General features: G+C 42.0%; 1 protein-coding gene across 1 annotated transcript in view; it reads left to right on the top strand.

The window, feature by feature from the left end:
• The first annotated feature begins 14660 nt into the window (after window positions 1-14660).
• The window catches only part of LOC111143263 (SSX family member 2 interacting protein), a 42344-nt gene continuing 36019 nt past the window's right edge, over window positions 14661-20985 (top strand). Inside the window, exon 1 of the mRNA XM_022496883.1 lies at window positions 14661-14726. The gene's annotated coding sequence lies outside the window, so the exon portion shown is untranslated. The remainder of the gene's footprint in view (window positions 14727-20985) is intronic.

Raw genomic sequence — 20985 nt, 5'->3', positions numbered from 1 at the left:
TGAGCCACCCAGGCACCCTTATTTTTGTTTCTTAAGGCTATGTTCACTTGAATATTTCAGAACTGTACTCATGGTTTTTTTTTTTTTTTTTTTTTTTACTGCCTCTACTAGTTTTGTGGAAAGTGTGTTAAATTTAAAGTGAGTTAAATTGGGGCGCCTGGGTGGCTCAGTGGGTTAAGCCGCTGCCTTCGGCTCGGGTCGTGATCTCGGGGTCCTGGGATCGAGTCCCACATCGGGCTCTCTGCTCAGCAGGAAGCCTGCTTCCCTCTCTCTCTCTGCCTGCCTCTCCATCTACTTGTGATCTCTCTCTGTCAAATAAATAAATAACATCTTTTAAAAAAAAAGATTATTTAAAATGAGTTAAATTTAAAGCATTTTTTCTTAAGCAAATGAAAAGTGAAGGGTATTGATTGTATTGCTCTGATAGTGTCTCGTGTGTTGCTGATTTGCAACATATAGATTAGATTCCTCTTACCTTTTTCTAAATTTTACCTTATAGAGCCCTTGCTTAATATTATTTTATAATATTTTATTTCTCATTACTTATATTTTATACTTCGTAGACGATTGGACAAGGTATTGAAATTTATTTTACGGACTCTGGTGACAGAATAAATTTGTAATTTAAATATATTACAATCATGTCTTCTATGATTTGTCTGCCACCCACTTTTCCTAGTTCCTATTCCACCTTAAGAACTATATTACAAGTATCTATTGTTTTCATTTATCCTGCATCCCTTTTTCTTTGGTAAGAGCACCAGCCAGTTTCACTGCTCCTCCTTTGTTCCACATGGTTCTGGCGGGACTGCTAATTGTGGTAACATTGACTCTGGTGGAGGATTTTAGTAGTGGTCCAGGCTGGCGTGGTTGACCACGGTCCTTAGGACACAGTGATTGGTCCAAGGTGGGCACATCACCTAAGCTGAAACAACCAAAATCTCTTCCCAGAATTTTCTGAAATAGATACCATTCTCACCTCTTTTTGGTGGCAAGCAATAAGGAAGTGCCCAAGAGCTACCAATATCCATGTTCTCTACCTCGTGGAGAAATCTCCTCTGCAGTAGAATAGAATGTGGTCAAATGTGCCGAAGGAGGAAGAGGTGAGAGAAGGAGACAGAGAATGCAGGCAGATATTTTTTCAGAACGATATAATGGAAGCAATAAAAGGCCAGGAGAGGCGAGAGTATAGTTATTTTTTAAAAGATTTTATTTATTTATTTGAGAGAATGAGAGAGCAGGGGAGGAACAGAGGGAGAGGGACAAGCAGACTGTGTATTGAGCATGGAGCCTGATGCAGAGCTCGATCCCATGACTCTGAGATCATGACCTGAGCCCAAATCAAGAGTGGATTGACTCAGCTACCCAGGCGCCCAGAGGGTATACATAAAGAAATGCTTATAATGCAAGACCATGGACTCTAGGCCAGGTCAGGAGGGAATGAGAATCTGAGGAATAGAGACAAACAGAGTGAGAGGACAGTAGGGTCAAATGAACAAAGTGCCTACGGGAGTAGAAGAAGCTGAGGTATAAGAAGGCAAGTGCAGGAAATATAGAAGTAATACACTTGAAACTGAGATAACTGAGACGTACAGTTGTAAGTGACAGGGTCTAAGAATAAATGGGTTGGTGGCTGAAGTGGTGTGACAGAGGAAATGACCACTGCAAATAGAGAAGCTGAGGAATGGAGAGGCCATGAAATTGGATGGACCATTCAGGTAGGAAAATGGAAGAGAGGGAGCATACCTGGTGTTGAAATGTCAAAGAACTGTGGGAGTAACCTGGAGGATGGGAGAGGGCCACCGCAAGAGGGTCTAAAGGGACGTGCAGTCTGATGGCATCAGCTTCAAGGCAGCTCATAGGGGAGAGCAAGGAAGAGACCATAGTTTGGAATTGGCAGGGAGAAGAAAGAAGAGGACCTGTACCACCTTCTGGCCCGGTTGGTACATGGTGTGCGAAAGGAAATGGCTGCCATGCGTGAGGGCTGCAGGGAATTCAGCGTCCTCGGGGAAAAGCCAGGTTTCCCTCTGAGCCAGAAGGTGAAGGGCCTGGTCAGAGAAGAGAGTGGGTATAGGGCACTTTTCTGATGACAGAGCCATGTAGGGATTATGATTTGAGCGGTGAATTTAACTTGGGAAACTTGGGCTTCTTGAGGTCACCAAGATAAACATGTAGACAAGACGGGGTACCCTGGTGGCAGCTTAAAGTGAGGGGATAATTAATTCTAATTATCCTCAGAACTTGACTCAGGCAACTCTTAGATGAGGAGAAAACAAGAATTAAATTCATTGGAATCCAGCTGATCCAATAAGCTGTCCATCCTTCTTCCTTAACAGCTGGCATTGGGCCGCTTCTTATCCCCACTGATTCTGTCCTGACTTAAGTCCTCATTACTTCTTCCTTGCGTTATTATGGTTGCCTCCTAATGGGTTTTTCTTGCTGACCTTGCCTCTCTCTAATGCATTCTCTACCATCTCTGCCAGAGTGTTCTTTCTAAGTCACTCATTTAATCAGGCACTCTCTCTGTTGTGACCCCACTGAGGGCTGCTCTAAATGCTTCAAGATAAGATCCGAACATCTTGAGGGGAATGGCCCTCAGTGAGCTGACCCTTGTTCTATCCTGCAGCCTCATGGAGCCCAAGTCTCCCACAGGCTCAGGCTGTTTTCTTTGTCTGCAATGTTCAGCCCCCCTTTCTCACTTGATTATCTTTATATTCATTCTTTTAAAATAGAATTCAAATCTTTGAAACAGTATACAAGAAAATGGCCACCCTGGTTATTCTGCGGAGGGAAACTGGGCATCGTGGTGGGGTGGGGGTAGGAAGTACAAGGGAAACCTTTCATAACATGCCCCTTTGCACCTTTTGGATTTTATGCCATATGAATGCATTGCCTCATCTTTAAAAGTAATGAAATGTAAGAAAAAACTTAAAGCGTCAAATGGATGAAAAAAAAGATATATGTCACTGTTTCCTCTTCTCTCAAATCTTCCCCAACTGGACACTTCCCTCCATTGAGCTATCACTGTGCTTTCCATGTTCCTCGAGCACAGGGTTTATCATTCTATATTATAATAATTGCAAAGAAGTAAGCAGACTTCATACTATCATAGCCTAGAAGCTCCTGCAAGAAAGGGACTCAGTCTTAATCATTTTTGACTCTCTGGCCCCTTACCTCTAAGCTTTGGTACATAACAGGTGCTTGGTAAAAGTTTGTCAAATTAAAGAATGAATAGAATTTCTGTGCAAAAGGGAAACAAAAGATGTGGAAATAATCCTGGTTATTTTTACAAATGATGAAATCAGGCCCAGAGATGTTATTTATTAAGGATTGGCAGCAGAATAAAACTAAGAATCGAAGTTCTCTGGAGTCTAATTTTAGCCCTAGAATAAATTATAAGACTTACACTCTAGATAGCCAATATGGTGTGAATGGTTTCTACATATTTGACCCGAGGCCCTGGATTTTCAGGAAATTTCTGATTTTCAGTAGTAAACTGCTGGTTTAACCTCCAAAGGACACTTTTATGTATCAGGTTATGGGTCCTAATTTGGCTTCAGAACCATATAACCTAGATACCTCATAAATTTGACTTTAGAAATCATAAAACCTGGAGTGCCTGGGTGACTCCGTTGTTTGGTTGTCTGACTCTTGGATTCGGCTCAGGTAGGGATCTTAAGGTTGTGGGATGGAGCCCTGGGTTGGGCTCTGGGCTCAGCAAGGGGTCTTGTTTGTCCCTCTCCCTCTGCTTCAGCCCCACTCATGCTCTCTCTCACTCAAGTAAATAAATAAAATCTTAAAAAAAAAAAAGAAATCATATAACCTAAGTAGCTCATAGAACAGGCTTATATTGACAGAACTCCCAGGAAAATCTTGTAGTACAACTCTTTATCTTAGATGTGGTTTTAAAAGCTGTGTTTTATGTTACATTTTCCTCAAACACACAGTGTGGTAGGCATAGCTATACACAGTGTCTGTAGGGATGAAAGAACAGCATAGGGAAAAGTGCCCACGTCCACTCAAAGTGGTATATTCAGTTCTCATTTGTCAGCATTTACTTGCGGACTCTCCAGGGCATGAAAGCAGTGACCAATTTTATTTTATTTTACACAGAAGTCATGTTTTTATGGTTAAATGGTAGGTTAGTGATTACCTGGGCTAGATTTTAATTGGCCGAGGAAGATCTTCTGGGACTTCATGTTCACTGGTCTTCAAACTTTGTGCTTACACACCTCCCTAAATGAATTTTGAAAAGAACTTGTATCCCTTCCATGTTTTTATGTTGCCACTTATGATTTTTCATCATAACTTCCCAATGGGTGTGATTTCTAGTGTATTGCAACTCTTGAGGTTTTAAAATAAAGTTGTTAGGTCTTTTTCTATGTATCCCAAAGAATTTAAATCCCACAGAAGTTGTTACCCAACATTACTCACTTATATATAAACTAGCCCTTCTTCAAAACAGTCAGAAAATTTATATTTTTCCTTCTTCTTGAACTCATTTCTAATTTCCCCACAGAATGGCATTTCATTATGTATTTTCATGCTTGAAACATTTTTATCGATCATTACCTCATTCTGTGTAGAGTGGACATTTTAACTACATATTTGCATAATTTTATTCCATGTGATTCCAGGTTCTAGGTGTTAAAAATGTCTCTGGATGGAGTTATCACTAAGATTATTCGTCGTACACAATTGATCAAATGGTGGCTATATTAAAAATTGATAACTACCTTGAGATATAAAATATAAGAACTTATTGGAAATGTATGTGTGACTGAAATGGAAGGGGCCTTTTCTTTTCCAGGGGATTTGTGTTTGAAAATTATTTATATTCTGAGTGTATTACTGAGATCTGCTCTGATTCTTTTCATGCATTTGACACTGTATGGATAGAAATGCTGAGGTGTTTTGTTCACAGAAATAAGTAGATGGAAATGGGAGGAATTTGCTGTAGTGGTGGTGTTACTCAATTCTTTGAATTTTCCATTATGTGCCAAAAGTCACGTGATGATCTATCATTTGAATTATTTTTAAAGCTCTGTCAGGAAACAGTTCACCACTCATCATAGTCATCTCGTTCTCAGGACTAACACAGGCTTCTAATTTTCCGTGTTTTTTACACCTGGTCAAAGCACCAAAGGAAGGAGTGGGATCTGTGAGAATGACTTTCTTTTGCTAAGTAGAAAAATGGCAGTTGTGGAAAGGGGGTGGAAAAGAGACCGCAAACCTGTTCTCAGGCAGATACATTTTAGGAAATTGTAGAAATTGAGGCTGTGGAATTCTCTTCAAAATATACCCATGCTCTGTACCACTTGGAGAGCCCCATGTACATGGGCGGAGGGTAGTCACCCTAGTTCAAAAATTACTCTTCACCAATCAGCAGGCATTTGAACAAAAATGAATGGGCAGCACCAGAGATGAAGGCGGTCCTAAGAGGTTGGTAATGACAGGGTGGTTAAGGGAAAGGGCCCTGTGAGCCCCAGTTCTGAAAGGTAACTTCTGTGTGATTTTGCACAAATTATTTAACCTCACACTGCTTAAATCCTGACTTAGAAATAAAGGCAATAATGATACCTGCCACATAGGGTTGTCGTGAGGATTAAATCAATTCATATGCAAGGCACTTAGAATGCTTGACCAGTAGTAACCACTCAGTACATCATCAGCCTTAATACTAGGAAATGATTAAATATGACATGAAAGTGAGGGCAATGACTCCTGAGGAAGTTAAAATTTACTATTTCGCTATTACTGAAGTGAACAGGGGTAGTTGGTACATTAGTGAAAAGGGAAGTTTCCACAGCAAATATATGGCAGAGCGAATATTCTCGCCCAGGGTTTACACTCTTAACCGTCAGGCTGCGCTGCCCTTCCAAACACAAGGGCAACAAAAATAAATGAAAAAAAAAGTGGATGAGTTGTAAAGTTGTTCTTCCACGGTCAAAGAGCAGCCTTACGTTAGGCAAAATGTATAGTATGTTTATTTGCATCGTGGAATGAAAAGCATTTGATATATTCTCTCCTCCTCTTCTGTAAGCACAGAAAAGTTCCATTATTTCCATCTAGGACACCACCCCTCCCCCCTGCACATATACTTATTACTAAATATATCCTCCAACTTTTGGTGCTTAGAGGTTTGGGGGTTTTGCTTTGCTACTGTCACTGGGGCCTCCGGCAGATCATGTTCATCAGTTTTATCTTTGTTAGATAAAAATTAGAGGGTTTTTTTCTGATATTATTTTATTTCTTTGGTATTTCTAATTGTCCCCTCCCCACCCCATTCTAAATTTGGGTTTTATGTTTCATAGCATATACCATAAGTTGAAAAACACAACAAAGAGCTTGAAACCCCTCATTTGAATAACATCGACTTCAGGAACAGCTGCTAAGATAAAATAAATCCAAGAGAGCTCAGCAACCAAAATGCAATTGCTTTTCTTTTTAAAGGGACAGGCAGATTCACATGTGATTCTCTGTCTTAAGCTGTTACTTTAAATCAATACCATATTTTAATTGATATCGGAGTTTTTCAAATCTGAAATTTGATGTGGGCAGTTTACCCAGCATATAGTGGATTCTATTCCACAATATTTCAGCTTGAGCAATTATTTGATGACATCATTGATAGTGGTTTCTAAAGCAGGAAATAAAATCCATCAGGAACCAAGTCTCCAGATTTCTTCTTCACTGAGACTTCAGGAGAGGAAACTTTGCCTAGCAAGATATAAATAATGAAATCAAAAAGAAGTTTAAAAGTAATATAAAATAGAATAAAATAAATAAGAATTAATTTATGAATAAATAAATAAAAAGAATAAAAAGATGTGAAGTATTTTGTTGATTGCAACACTCAGCCTTTGGTATTATGATTCTTTTTTTTTTTATTTATTTATTTGACAGAGAGATCACAAGTAGGCAGAGAGGCAGGCAGAGAAAGGGGGAAAGCAGGCTCCCCGCTGAGCAGAGAACCCAATGTGGGGCTCGATCCCAGGACCCTGAGATCATGACCTGAGCCAAAGGCAGAGGCTTAACCTCCTGAACCACCCAGGCGCCCCTGGTATTATGATTCTTATTAGAAAAAACTCTTCATTAAAATAGTTATATAAAAGTCTAGGTTATTATTTTTATTTTTTAAAGATTTTATTTATTAGGGAGAGAGAGAACATGAGTAGGAGGAAGGGCAGAGGAAGAGGGAGAAGCAGACTCCCTACTGATCAGGGACCCCCCCCAACATGGGGGAGATCTTGACCTGAGCCGAAGGCAGACACTTAAGTGACTGAGCCACCCAGGGTCCCCAAGACTGGGTTTTAAATGATAATAAGTAAAAGCCTTCTAAGACTATCCAACGTATTAAAATATCATCTTATAGAATGTATCATAATAAAGAGATCATTTATTCTATAAAGATGTCATTTGCCTACAAAAAGATTTATCATAGTTTTCTTTGAAACACCTGGTTTCACTAGAACCTTTAGAATATGATTTGATTTCTGAATGAATAATTTACACATGACTTTTTCTGAAAAATATCTATAACCTATAAAGCAACTACTAGGAAGAAAACGGTGGTATAGTCTAAAAATTTCAGAATAGCAAACCATTTTGTGAAAAGCTGTATTGAAATATGCTTTAATTTTTCTGTGGTTTCTGGCCTAGTTAAATTAGTAAAGAAAGAAAATATAATTTAAAAAAAGAATGATATCCTAGATATATACATATAACTCAAATTATAGAAACCATTCCACATTTTACCCACTTCTTTAATTATTCTACTCAATCACTCCTTTGTTAATAATCCCTATTCTTCATTTTTCACTTTTTGGCTCACTTGACTATTTCCACTTGTGAGACTTGACTATCATACCCTCTGGTCACTTTATTCGAGTACTATCAGATAGGATGTTTTTGGCTGCAAGTAACAACCTAACCAGCAGTGACCACAAAGCATTTATTGTTTACTAAACTGAATGTCCATGGGAAAGGAAGCCTCAGGATGGTTTGGGAGCTCAGTAGGGTCAACATGGACCCAGGCAGCTGGGCTAGTCTTTCAGCCCAAGAAGTCTGACTCAAGAACGTTGGCTACACTCTACTTCTTCCCTAAAATACTTAGACTGTGACTGTTCTGTCTTCCTGGGAGATTCTGAGTTCCTGTTGTGAGCAGAGACCTTATATCCCTCAATGCTTGGCACATGGTAATCATTCAATAAATATTCATTGAACCATTGAGGAAAATTTCAAGTGGAGAGAGACTAGGACTATGTGAAATAAAAGGGTGTGTTGGGGCAGAATTAAATCAGTTATAACTATTCAATTTAATGCTGGATTTTTGTGCTCTGTGGTTTTTAAATAGGTTTCAGTATAACTAAAAAGGAGTTGGGGTCATTTATACACCACCCCCCTCCCCCCGTCCTTGGAGGGTCTTTTGTTGACTGATCAGTGCTCTGGGTTTAAATTGGCAAATTTAGAAGAGTAGAATGAGCCAAATTGCTTGGAGAAAGGTTTAGAAGTCACTGTAGTCAGCAAGGTTAGTTTTATGCATGTGTTTCTGTATGTACTGGAGGGGTCAGGGGTGGGGGATGGTGGTGGTGAGCAAAAACAAGGTGGCTGAAGATGACACCCAATGGTAGAGATGTATGATTGGTAACTTTTAATTTCTGTGTTTTATCATTTTAAAAATTCCAATATAGTTAACATACAGTGGTATATTAGTTTCAGGTGTACAATACAGTGATTCGACAATTCTATACATTACTCAGTGCTCATCACAGCAGACGTACTCATAAATCCCCTTCACCATTTCTCCCATCCCTCCAGCCCCCTTCTTCTGGTAACCATCAGTTTGTCTCCTATAGTTGAGAGTCTGTTTTTTGGTTTGTCTCTTTTTTACTTTGTTTTGTGTCTTAAATTCTATATGGGTGTGAAATCATTGGCGTTTGTCTTTCTCTGACTTTCAGTTAATATCTTACTCTCTAGATTCATCTTTGTTGTTGCAAATGGCAAGATTTTTTATGGCTGAGTAATAATCCAGTATATATGTGTCTATATATTTATATATTTATATCTATATCTATCTATCTATGTCACATCTTCTTTATTGATTGGCGAGTTTTTAAAAAGTGAAGTGTTATACATTGTGTGATGAGACCCCATAAGTTTTCAGTAAAAATATAAAAATCATATACTTACTAACACCGGATACTAAGGGAGATGAGTTTGTGTCAATGACTTGTGTTAACATGCTCTGTTTTACGTCAGAATTCAGGACAGTCCCTCTCCATGTTCAAAATGCTCATAATGATGGCCCAGTGTGTGTGTGTGTGTGTGTGTGTGTGTGTGTGTGTGTTACATGTGTGTTTGCTGCATTTACAAAGGGAGGTATGCTTCTCTCCTGGAAAGGCAGGGTTTGAGAACTACTCTGGTTGATACCTTACCACCTTTCTATGATAGTATCTTATGATTGCTCGAGTGATTTATTCATGGTTGAGTTTTGCACCTTATATTTTAAAATTAACAAATCAATCTGGGGACAAGTGGAGAGTTGGAAACCAAAGTGTGAGAACTTAATAAAATTCATCTGGCATTCTTGCTCAGAAAGAAACCTTACGAAAAAGAGAAATACGAGAGCAAAAACATTCAGCAGACCAGACAACAATCTAAAGCACTAAGAATGGGATGCCTGGAAGGTGATCAGGCCATTGTCTACTGTTCTGGGTGTTCGTGGGTGGCACGGTGGAGTGGGGCAGGTCATGTGGAGGGATAGTTTTGTTTTGAAATCTTCACCTCGGTGGAGATGAAAGGAAAAGGGAACGGCAGTGGTCGGTTTTTCTGCAAACCCAGTAACACTTTGTAAGTGGCTCAGGACTGTCATTTTAAGCTGGATGACTGCTGGCCCAAATCCAGAGGGACTGGCTAGAAGTGAATCATCTTTGGAAATGCAGCACGATGGCAGAGAGTCAGTCAGCTAGCGGGGGGCGCCCTGTCTAGCCAAGTGGAACGCCAACTTTTAGAAGTCAGAAAGCAGAGCTGGTGGTCTGGTCTCTGCCTTTTGCCAGGCTAGGGGAGGGAAGATGGCCCCAAGGCCATACTCCAGCTCCTTGTCTCTGTGGAGTACTCCCTCACCACCCCAGCCCACAGGGAGGACTCTGAAGTCTCTTGGGTCTTGAAATCCATCCTAAACCTATTATGCAGTTAATTACAAACAGCCTTAAATTGATCTTGTAAATAAAATAAGGCCATGAATAAGAGAGTTATTAGTACAATTTCCAGTAAGACCTTGTTTATCCATTGTGCCACTCCTGGAAAGATGGTCCTGGCCAGAACACAGAATTAATAAAAGTGTTGCCATTAAGGAGAAGTGACTCAGCCCATCGCCTCATCTGTTACAGCATACAGGCTCTGACAAGAAACATTCTCATCTCCATCCAGAAATTGTTGCGGTTATTGAAGTCATCCAGATGGTATGAATTGCCACAGAAGCCTTTATAAATTGGTCCATTACTCTCCAGATTTGAATATACACATCAGGAGAAGCTGTGGGACCTAAACTTTTCCTGTGCTATGTGAAACACTGGTTTCTAAGGCACACATATGAGTAAATAGGGAGTGGGTTATTAATACATGTACTAAAATCAGAGGCTATTTATTTCAGCAGAATGAAAATATTTTAAAATTACAGGAAGTCATGCTTGTAAAGATTTGTGTATAACAGAAGCTAATGAAATGTAAAGCAGATGTTCCTTCCCTCCTATCTCGCTCCCTCCCAATCTCACAATTACTAGTTTGGTCAGCAACCCTTCCGTGCGGGCACGGAGGGGCTGAGGCTATGGAGACAAGCACACCCAAAGTCTCTGTCTTCATGGGGCTTCCATTCTTGTGGGAGGAGACAGACCACAAATAAGGAAACAAGTCGACAAATAGAATCAAGCCTGGAAAGATTACCTTATATATGGAAGTGGGGTCTGAATGATGAAAAAGAATCAGAGTTTAAACCTTTGTGGGAAGAGCCTCCCAGGTGGACTGAATGGTAGGTTCAAAGGGGCCAGAGGACCGAGAAGGGGACTGCTGCATCTCTGGAACTTTGTGTGCCAGAGTGAGATTTCCAAGAGGGGGATGGGGGCCAGATCATGTGTGTACGATTGGGTAGGGAGTTTAATTTCATGCTAAGTACAATGAGAGGTCATTGAAGGTTTTTATTGGGGGTGGGGGGAATAAACGATCTGATTTTCATTTTTGAAAGACTCTGATGTAGTAGGGGCAAGAAGTCTGAAGACAGTTTGGAAGAGATTCGTTCATACACATACATACACACACAAACATATATATATATGTATATATGTTTTATAAATATTTTAAAAATATATTTATGTATATATATACATATATATACACATATATATACACACATACTTTTTCTGCAACGTTACTGGTGTACATTTTTAGAACTCTTCCTCTTTGAAATTATGTTCAGAGTCAGTTTATTGTCTTAGAAAATCAAACACATCTTGTTTTTTGACCTTTCTCTATCTATCCAAATGTAGTAACTTCATTGGGAAAACACACGTTTGGCACTTTAACATGGCTCCAGAATGTGTTCATTAGATTTGGCTCAGGATAACTTTTGGATTGTTCCAAAACTCAGATTGATTCTTAAAGAAAGAATTCGTTTCAACAAATTCAGTGCCTACTGATGTGATACCTTTTGAGCAGCATCAATGGACTAGGTCATATATACAGCCCACCAGGGTGATTACTTTGAAATGAAAAACCATTCATTTGAAGTTATGTTTCCTCATTTACCAGATAAGTACTGAGCACCAACCACTAAGTGCCAGGTATTGTTTTGGGCACTGGGGATACATCAGTGAACAAGCATGTGAGCAGTCTGGAGGAGATAGGCAGAGACAGGATAGGTTAACCAGCCACTCAGTGGTGTCTGGGTTCTGGGTTGCTTTTCCTGTATTTTTCTTTCTTTTCTCTTACTATTGTGGAATGTACCACAACAGCTCCAAACATGTTTTGCTCACTGGAGGATGGCCAAAGCAAGAGGTGAAGAAAAGACTTTTAGGTTCTCAGGGATAAAACTCTTCCCCCAAAGTCTAATATCCTCCCACTTCATATTATATACTCCCCAGAATTAAGTCATATGCTCAGCTTCTAAACTGGTGGTCAGGGGGCACCTGGGTGGCTCAGTGGGTGAAGCCTCTGCCTTCAGCTCAGGTGATCATGATCTCAGGGTTCTGGGATTGAGTCTCGCATCAGGCTCTCTGCTCAGCAGGGAGCCTGTTTTCCCCCCTCTCTCTCTGCCTGCCTCTCTGCCTACTTGTGATCTCTCTCTCTGTGTGTCTAATAAAATCTTAAAAAAAAAAAAAGAAGAAACAAACTGGTGGTCAGCAAACAGGGACAGAGCATCAAGACAGGTTTAGACCAGTGGTTCTCAAAGTACAATCTTAGGAACCCTGAGGCAGGGGACATTACCAACTCCCTTTCAGGGAGAGTGCAGTCAAATCAATTTTAATTATAAGGCTAAAATGTTATTTGTCCTTTTTACTGCCATTCCCTTATGAGTGTAGAGGCCTGAAATAGTACAACAGACTGAATTCAGTGGATATAAAAATCAAACGACCTTCCATTAGACCGGACATTAAAGAAATCTACAAATTTTTAAAATCATGATGCTCTTCACTGTATTGGAGGAAACTAGTTATTTTCCATAAAAATGTGCCATTTATATTAAGATGTAATTTTTATTTTTTTAAGTAAACATCTTAAATTTTAAAAATTTCTAATAGTGTAAATATCAATAGATGTAACCCATATAAACAAAAGCTTCTTGAGGCCCTCAATCATTTTTAGGAAAAGAAAGGGTTTCCTGAAACCAAAAAATTGAAAACTGCTATTTTATTCAGACAGATCAGATACATCCTTGGGGGTGGGGGCGGGTCGGAACTTTCCAGAGCTCACCTCAGCCTTACCCAAACGTTCTTAGAATCCAGCTCTGTTAGTGGTTAGGTCACAAAAGTGTGTGCCAGGCGCTACTTACTGAATTGATTGATCTCAACTCTTCTACCGAAGAGTGAGCACTCCCTTTTTCATTGTGGGGGTGGGGGGAGGGAGGATGGTCAAAATGAAGCCTTGTTATGTCAAGAAAAAACTGTGACGTGACATTAAGCTGTTTCCTAAGATGGGAAGAGGTGTGGAATTTTGCAGGCGGACAGTGGACATTTCAAAACCCCTTTTGGGAGCAGGAGTAACTCCCTTCCGCCCGCATCAGTATCCTAGGTTAGTGGGTTAGGTAATCACTGGTAGTGATTGGTTTCCTCTTCCCCATTAGCCCTGGGCTCATAGCGTTCGTTAGGAAGATGGACCCTAACAGGCTCTTTGGGCGTCCTTCACCTATGCTTACCAGCATCTAGCCAGCCTCCTGATGGCTTAGGCCAAAAGCAAAGAGGATTTCGTTGTGCTCGGAAGTTGTCACCACAGCGCGCTCATTTTCTTGTCTCAGTCTTTCATCCAGGATTGGGGGTCAGTGCGTGGACACTGGGGGCAGGGGAGGTGGGAGCACTACTCCGTCCCTTGTTCCTCAGTGTTCATATTTCTTGTTTTTGTCTCATACTATTTAGGTTTCAAAGTGCTCTCAGGAGCCTCCTTAAAATACCAAACCTGTTTTCTCCCCTCTTGAGTAAATTCACTGGCTTCACGAAAAACAAAATCCATCAGAGCACATCTTTGTGTTTATAACTCAACTCGTATGCCTGCGATTTCACCATCTGATCCCCTTCTTTTCTCTGGCCCCTTTTCCTCCCTGGAGAATTTTAGGCTGACATGGAATAGGGGAGGAGCGGATCTGACCCTGTCTACCGGTGTCGCACAGGCATTCATTCTCTCTGCACATATTTTGCCGAGTGGGTGTGGGACATTTCTGCATCAACTTGTAGTTCACGAGGGCCATCTGTTCGTATTCTCGCTCTCTTCTGCCCAGGTCCGTTTCTTTGCCCTAATTTTACATCTAACTTAACCTGGGTTGGGTTGTTTGCAACCACAATCCCCGACGCCTGACGCTCCCTTCCCCTGGGCCTGACCTAATTCTGGGTGCCAGCTGTTGTTTGGTTTATTTCTCCACTTTTGCCAGCGCACGTGGGTCTTCTGGGAGCCTCACTTTTACTTCTCGGGTGGGTGCTGGGGTTCACTGAGGCTCGGAATACGCGCCTTGAAGCAACCACGACTCGCTTCCCCCACGGAGCCCAGGGGCCCCAGCTCTGCCCGCGTAAGGAGGGGGCGGGGAGCAGGACCCGGCCGGGTGAATCACAGGGCGTAACAGGTGCCGCAGCCGCAGCTGCGCCCGCATCCCGCTCCGGCTCTGGGGATAAGGTTTTCTTTTTCTCTAGGTTTTTTTGGAAGCGGGGGAGGAGACTCCGGGGGCCAATGCAGGCCGCGGTTGTTCATCGCCTAGCAACTGGCGGAGCCAATGGGAGGCGGCTGGGCCTGCGGCGCCGGCGGCGCGGGGGCGGGGTGGGAACCTTGCGAACCTGCCGAGGCAGGGGGTGGCCGCGAGGGGCGGAGCGAAGCCGGGCCGGGGGCGGGGAAGGCGGGAGCCCGAGGCGGAGGCGGGGCCGCAGGCGCGGGGCGCTGCGTGCCGCCGCGCCTGTGCGGGCCCTCGCGGCTGCGCGAGCCGGTCTAGGACCGCGAGCGGTGAGTCCCTGCCGCTCTCGGGGGCCGTGACGGTGAGCGCTCCCCCCGCGACGGGGATTGTGACGCGCCCGCCCGAAGAGGGGCGGGGGCGCCGGCGAAGTCTGGGTCGGGCGCCGGCGGGGAGCCGGAGGGCGGGCGCGGAGGTGAGCGCCGGCACCTGGCTCGGCGCCGCGCTTCTCGGCGCGGCCGTTGGGGCCGTTGGAGGAGGCGGGCGAGCCTTGTCCCCGGCAGTGCCTGGAGGAGGAGGTGGGAGGTAGGTGCCAGCTCGGGTCCGCTCCCGCAGGCGGTTGCCACACTGCGCCCGCGGGAGGGCTTGGACCGGGGAGCCCAAAACCTTCTCTGGGATGGAGAGAGGGTGGCGCCTGGTGTGGGATGACGAGCGACGCGGGGACGTGGGGGAGGAGGGGGTGGCCTGTTTGGGGCTGCGGTGTGTCGCTCGCGGAGGCTGCGGAGTTTGCCGGCTTCGGGATTTGTTGGGGCGAGCCGCAAGAGGCAGTCCTTAGAATGAGTTACTGAGTGGCCCGTGGCCGCTGCAGGGGAAGAGATCTAGTTAAAAGTCAAGGGGAAGAGCTTACATCATCTGAATGGCAGGCAAGTGTGAAAATATTTTGGTATAGAATTTTATAGTCAAGAACGGTAAACCGAATTGTGAGCTCTCTGCCCGCTTTTGAGCCTATGCTGGTCGCCGTTTTGCAAGTCACTTGGGCCCAGGAAATGGAATCAGCTAAATAATTTGTGCTTAGCACATGTAATGGGGGGATCTTTAGATTGTTACCTCATTCCAAGGTCCATAGTTGTGATTGCCAAAATGTCATCTTGCAACGCCGATGCAGTTCTTGTTGAATCGTTGAGAATTGAGATCTCCCTCTGGGGGTGGGGAGAGTCATGGGGAGAGGATTAGAAGAGGCAGTCCTCCAAGAGTGGATCAGAAGTGTAAGTGGAAGCTACCTGCAGTTTGAGATTGTTGGGCTTCCCTGACAACACAGATTAGGAGTCTGTCTCTGGAGTTGGTTGTGAATGATGGATGCCTTGGAACATTGCGTGGCTTGGGAGAAAATTCTGGTAGCCTTGATCCAGAACTGAAAGGTAGGTGTGATTTGACACATTTAAGAGACTGAATAAAATTTGAACAGGAGGAGCGATCTGGAGAGAAACAAAAATGTCGTTAGAGTTAAACTTTAAGTCAAGCTGTCTTGAAATTTAGAAGAAGTTAGAGGTAGATTTAAGAACTTGGATTCAGTCCGCAAAAGTTAATCCATCAAAACTCTTCTCCCAGAGCTGTCATAACACAGAGACCTGGGGAGCTTAGGTTGTTCATTCACACTAAACAAGTAAAAGCTAATGACCAGGCTGACCCTCTGTTGTGCTTGCTGTCAGTGAAAGCTCCTCAAACAAAATGGTTCTTTGAAAAGAGGATTAGCAGCGGGTGGTTAAAATGAAGGCTCTTTGGGGGAGGTGGGGCCTCTTCAGCTAAGTCATTTTATCCCTTCCTTCCCTCTCTTTCCCCATCTGTGCCATGAAGATAAAAAAGCCCCAGGATTAAGTAACATGGGTGCAGCAGCTTGAAGATAACTGCAGAGACTGTTATTGTAAGATGAAATGTGAAGAACTCCTCATAACACATCGTGCCTTGTGACAAGACTTGTTAAAGCACATTCCCTTCCAGACATGCTGAGGCGCTGTATGAGAAACTACAGTGTTCCCTGTTCAGATGATTTGTCAAAAGCCTGAAGGCCACCACAAAGATGATATTCTTGGGTTCTCAAAAAACCTGACCTAGTTGCTCTTTGGCAAAGCTGGATATGACACGGGTTTCATTAAAGTAGACATTTGAGTCTTCTGGGTAGTATGCACCTACAGATTAAAAGGTTGAAAGATACTGACCCAGAGTTGTGTGATTTTAATTGATTTCCCATCCTTAAATTGGAGACATTCCAAAGTGTTTTAAGTGATTGGGGGGGGTGTATCTTTTACAATAGTTGTGAATATGTCTTACTGGTTTGACTGTTTGCTCAGGACACCAAGGATTTTGATTCTCTGAGGGCTTTTTTCGTGTCTTTGGTGATGGTGATTATGATTTGCTGGTAATGAATTCACAAGTTAATGAGATGAGCTAGAATAGAGAAGTGCACCATTCATTATTGCTACTGGAAAACAACCTGAAATCTTTACTTTTGGTAGTGGGTCAACAGTATACATGGTACCAGCAGAAGTACTGAATCATGCTTTAATAAACGCTTTCAGAGCTGCTTCTTGCCAGGCCTGAAGAGGGGAAACATGAGTGTTGCCTTGAGGAGTTTGTTTTTAGGAAATTAACAGTGCAGTAAGGGAGAGAGAGCAAAAATAGAAAATGAAAATTGCAAATATGACAAGGCTTTAGGAAGGGAAATTTCAGCTGTGTCTTGACAGAAGAGAAGGAGTTCACCTGGTGAGTGCATGGTGTTGGGTTCTGCCGAATACACGAGTAGACGGTTAAGGAAGTACTGGTGGATCGGTCCTTGGAGGCAGATGCGGGGTGTGAGTGATAAGGTGAGAGAACAGGACTATGACCTTTGACCGGTAGGTGCTAGGGAACCTTTACATGATAAATGATCCAGGGAAGGTACATTTGATTTTTAGAAGGGTATTTGCACCAAAATTGGTGATTTGAATGATCTGAAAATGTTCTGAACACAGTCTAAGTAGCATCTAGGAGACATCCGTCCAACTCAGCAATTAAATACTTGAAAGGTATTTCATTGAAGCCCACAGAAACTTGAGGAAGGCAGAAATGATTATTCATACAACCAAGTTTTACTGAGTATGTTTTACTTTTAAGATTGGGGGAATAGGGATACAAAAATAAAAAAGATACGGTTCCATTTTCAAGCAGCTTGCAATGTGTTAAGAGCTAATAAAAATTATAATGCAGTACAGAATCTTAGTGTCCTAAGGGCCATGGGGAAAAAAAGATTCCAGCAGTGTAGGATTCTGAGATGAGAGAAGCCACAAACTCTCTTTCAAGAGAGTTTAAGTAGAAATTAAACTACAGCCAGTTAGCCAGTAATATTTACAGTTCTCATCTGTTAACTCTTGCTTCCCACATTGCCCTCCCTCCCTCTAACTCTGCTGAGTCAGACTTTGGTTTTGACTATCATACTATTAGCTATGCAGTCTTAGGTTACCCTTGGAGCTTATTTTCTCTGTGCCTTAGTTTCATTTGTAAATTAGGAATAATAATATCTATTTCTTAGGGTTGTGATTAAATAAGAAAATATGTTAATATCCAGAATGGTGCCTGGAAAAATAAATTTATCAGGTATTTAATATTATTTATATTTGATATAAAAATGCTATAATTGAATAGGAACTAACTCAAGGACAGATTTTTTTTTTTGAGTTGCTAGTGAATATGTGAGCATCTAATAAAACTTTTCTACATTTATAGAAGTCTGTTTTCACATTCTGTGAAATGAAGCTTCGTGAGCAAATGATTTATTGTCTCCTTATTTGCTGATCACTTTTCTAAAATCTGATTTTCATTTCTACTGCTCAGCTTTGTCATAAAGTCACTAATGGCCAAATCCACCATATTTTTCTATTTAGATCTTGCTCTTTCATGGCATTTGCTGCTGTTCATCACCCCATCCTCTTTAAAAAAATTTTTTTCCTGTGGCTTTCCTAAAACCCACCCCAGCTTTTATCTCTTGTATCTAGGTCCCTTTGACTCACCTGCTACATGTTGATGTTCTTTGGGGTTCTTTCTGCTGCCTCTTTTTTCTTTTTCTTTTCTTTCTTTTTTTTTTTTTTTTTTTTGCCACTTTTTTCTGTATGGATTCACCTACCCACTACATATTGATGACTCCGTAATTCTGTCCTGACGTCTTTTGATCTCCAAGCCCTAGAGTTTTATCTCCATTTAAATATCTTATGAGGATATCTCTAAACCCAGTAAGTTCTACACTGAGCTCATTATCATCACATACTTAACCAAACCCGATTTTATTAAACTTACTCCTCTGTTCTCTTTATCTAAGTGACTTTGTTCTCTGTCTACTACCAAAGACTGACTTTTACATGAGAGAATGAATGCCTCCCTTTTGTATACGTGCTGCTGAAGCGAGCACAAGCCTCCCTTTTGTATACTTGTCATCATGTTTGTCAGTCCAACTTCTGAAGTATTTACCTGACCTTCACAATTCTCATTGTCATGGCTAAGACTATCAGCCAGGCCCTGACCATTAATTGCCTAGTTAGGTATAATATTTTTGTGCCAGGGCTGCTGAAAATGGAACCTTAATGTTTTGGAAACATCAAGTTGGGAGGAGATTGCTGGAAGTGTATTACTCTAAAGAAATCATAGCACTATAGATGAATTTAAAATCAGGTATAGAATTTAACAAGTGGCCAGTAGCTACCTACAATCCAAGATGGGTACCAGGCATTGTATCTGCTCTTTATCTGAGAGTTAGTCTATGTTATGAGGATCCCAGTCTTGAGTTTGTTGGTCCTTTGCCAGTAGATTATTTGCTTGTCTGTACTTTCCTATCTACAGGTTGTCATCTTCAACATTAATCTTTTATTCTGTATTCAAGTTCTAGAAATATCCTTGCATGTAAGATCTAAAATATAAACTCAAGAAGACATCCTAGAAATCGTCAATAAATGCAACCCATCATCAGCTGTGTTATTTTATAATGAAGAGTTGGGCCCAGAGAATTTATATCATTTACTTGGGATACTTGGTGAGAATCAAGAGGAGGACAGGATCTGTGAGGCTTTGGAATCATAAATAGCTAGTTTTTATTCTTAGCTTCCACATTATTAAAAGCTAGGTTTTTATTTCCGCCCCCATGTTTATAAGTAGACAAGTTACTTAATCTCTCTGAGTCTGATTCTTCCATCAATAAAATGGTGCTCTATGTCCTCCTTTCTGGGGCCATTGTAAGGATGGCATAGCTGATGACCCACATCAACTGAAAGTTGAGTGCTGCCCCGCCCCCAGTTTCTTGTAATTAACTAGTGCAGGAGTTTCAAGTCTTCACTCCTTGTCGATGGATCCCATGTAGATCTGAATGGCTCCATAGGTGCTCTGAAACTATAGCCGAAACTGCTTGTTCTTGTACTTTTAAGATGGGAGAGTCACTGGCTTTGGATTCTGTGACCCCAAACAGGTTAGCCCCTGCCTTGGCGGTTGTCAGGCTGAGGACCCAGAGCTCTTAGTGTGTCATAGCCAGGACTGGGTAAAATTTAGAAGCGTTTGACATATTTGAGGAACAGTGTATATATATATATTTTTTTTAATTTATTTTTTATTTTTTAAAAGATTATGAGACAGAGTGCACACACACTTGCATTCATGCATGCACACCTGAATGGGGGTTTAGGGGTAGAGGAAGAGGAAGAAGCAGATTCCCTGCCAAGCAGGGAGCCCGTTGTGGGGCTCAGTCCTGGGACCCTGAGATCATGACCTGAGCCAAAGGCAGCTGCTTAGCTGACTGAACCACCCTGGTGGTCCTTTAATTTTTATTTTGTTTTTTAAATGTAGGCTCCACTTGGAGCCCAGTGCAGGGCTTGAACTCATGACCCTGAGATCAGACCTGAGTTGAGATCAAGAATCAGATGCTTAACCAACTGAGGCACCCAGGCACCCCTATATTAAAAAAAAGAAAGAAAGAAAGAAAGAAAGGACTTTCCGGTACAAAGAATTAGTTTATATGGCTTGGCTTAGGACATATTTTCGTAACTGATCTGTTTACTTAGTTTTAATACTAAGTACTACCTACCATAAGTAGGACCTTGACAGTAATCTCTCTATGACCATTGGGCCCATCCAGCCCTTTGCCCTACTTGTCTCACCTGAGGCAACTGTTTACTGAATCTTTTTTTTTTTTTTTAAGATTGATTTATTTATTTGAGAGAGAGGAGAGAGAGAGAGGCAGAGTGTGAGTTGGGGAAGGAGCAGAAGCAGAGGGACAAGCAGACTCTGCTGAGCCCAGAGCTGGATGCAAGGCTTGTTTGTATGTTGCTGAGATCAAAACCTGAGCCAAAATCAAGAGTCAGTCACTCAACTTCCTAAGCCACCCAGGCACCCCCTGTTTACTGAATCTTACAGCCATCATTCCCTTGGTATCTTTTAAAACAGCTTTACTGCATCTCTGAGTTTTCCAAACACATTCACGATTAACGTCTATGTCACATGCCCTGTCTTCTGAGGCATTTTTTCACTTACTATAATGCTGAAATTCATCCACTTAGTATTTGCTGACAGTCCTCTAGATTATGTGTCACTGCAGTTTCTGATTGTGGCAT

The sequence above is a fragment of the Enhydra lutris genome, unplaced genomic scaffold (assembly GCF_002288905.1).
Source record: "Enhydra lutris kenyoni isolate GAN:26980312 unplaced genomic scaffold, ASM228890v2 scaffoldscaffold9, whole genome shotgun sequence".
NCBI lineage: Eukaryota > Metazoa > Chordata > Mammalia > Carnivora > Mustelidae > Enhydra > Enhydra lutris.
The sequence above is the reverse complement of the archived record's forward strand: the minus strand, read 5'-3'. Positions and strand labels throughout refer to the sequence as shown.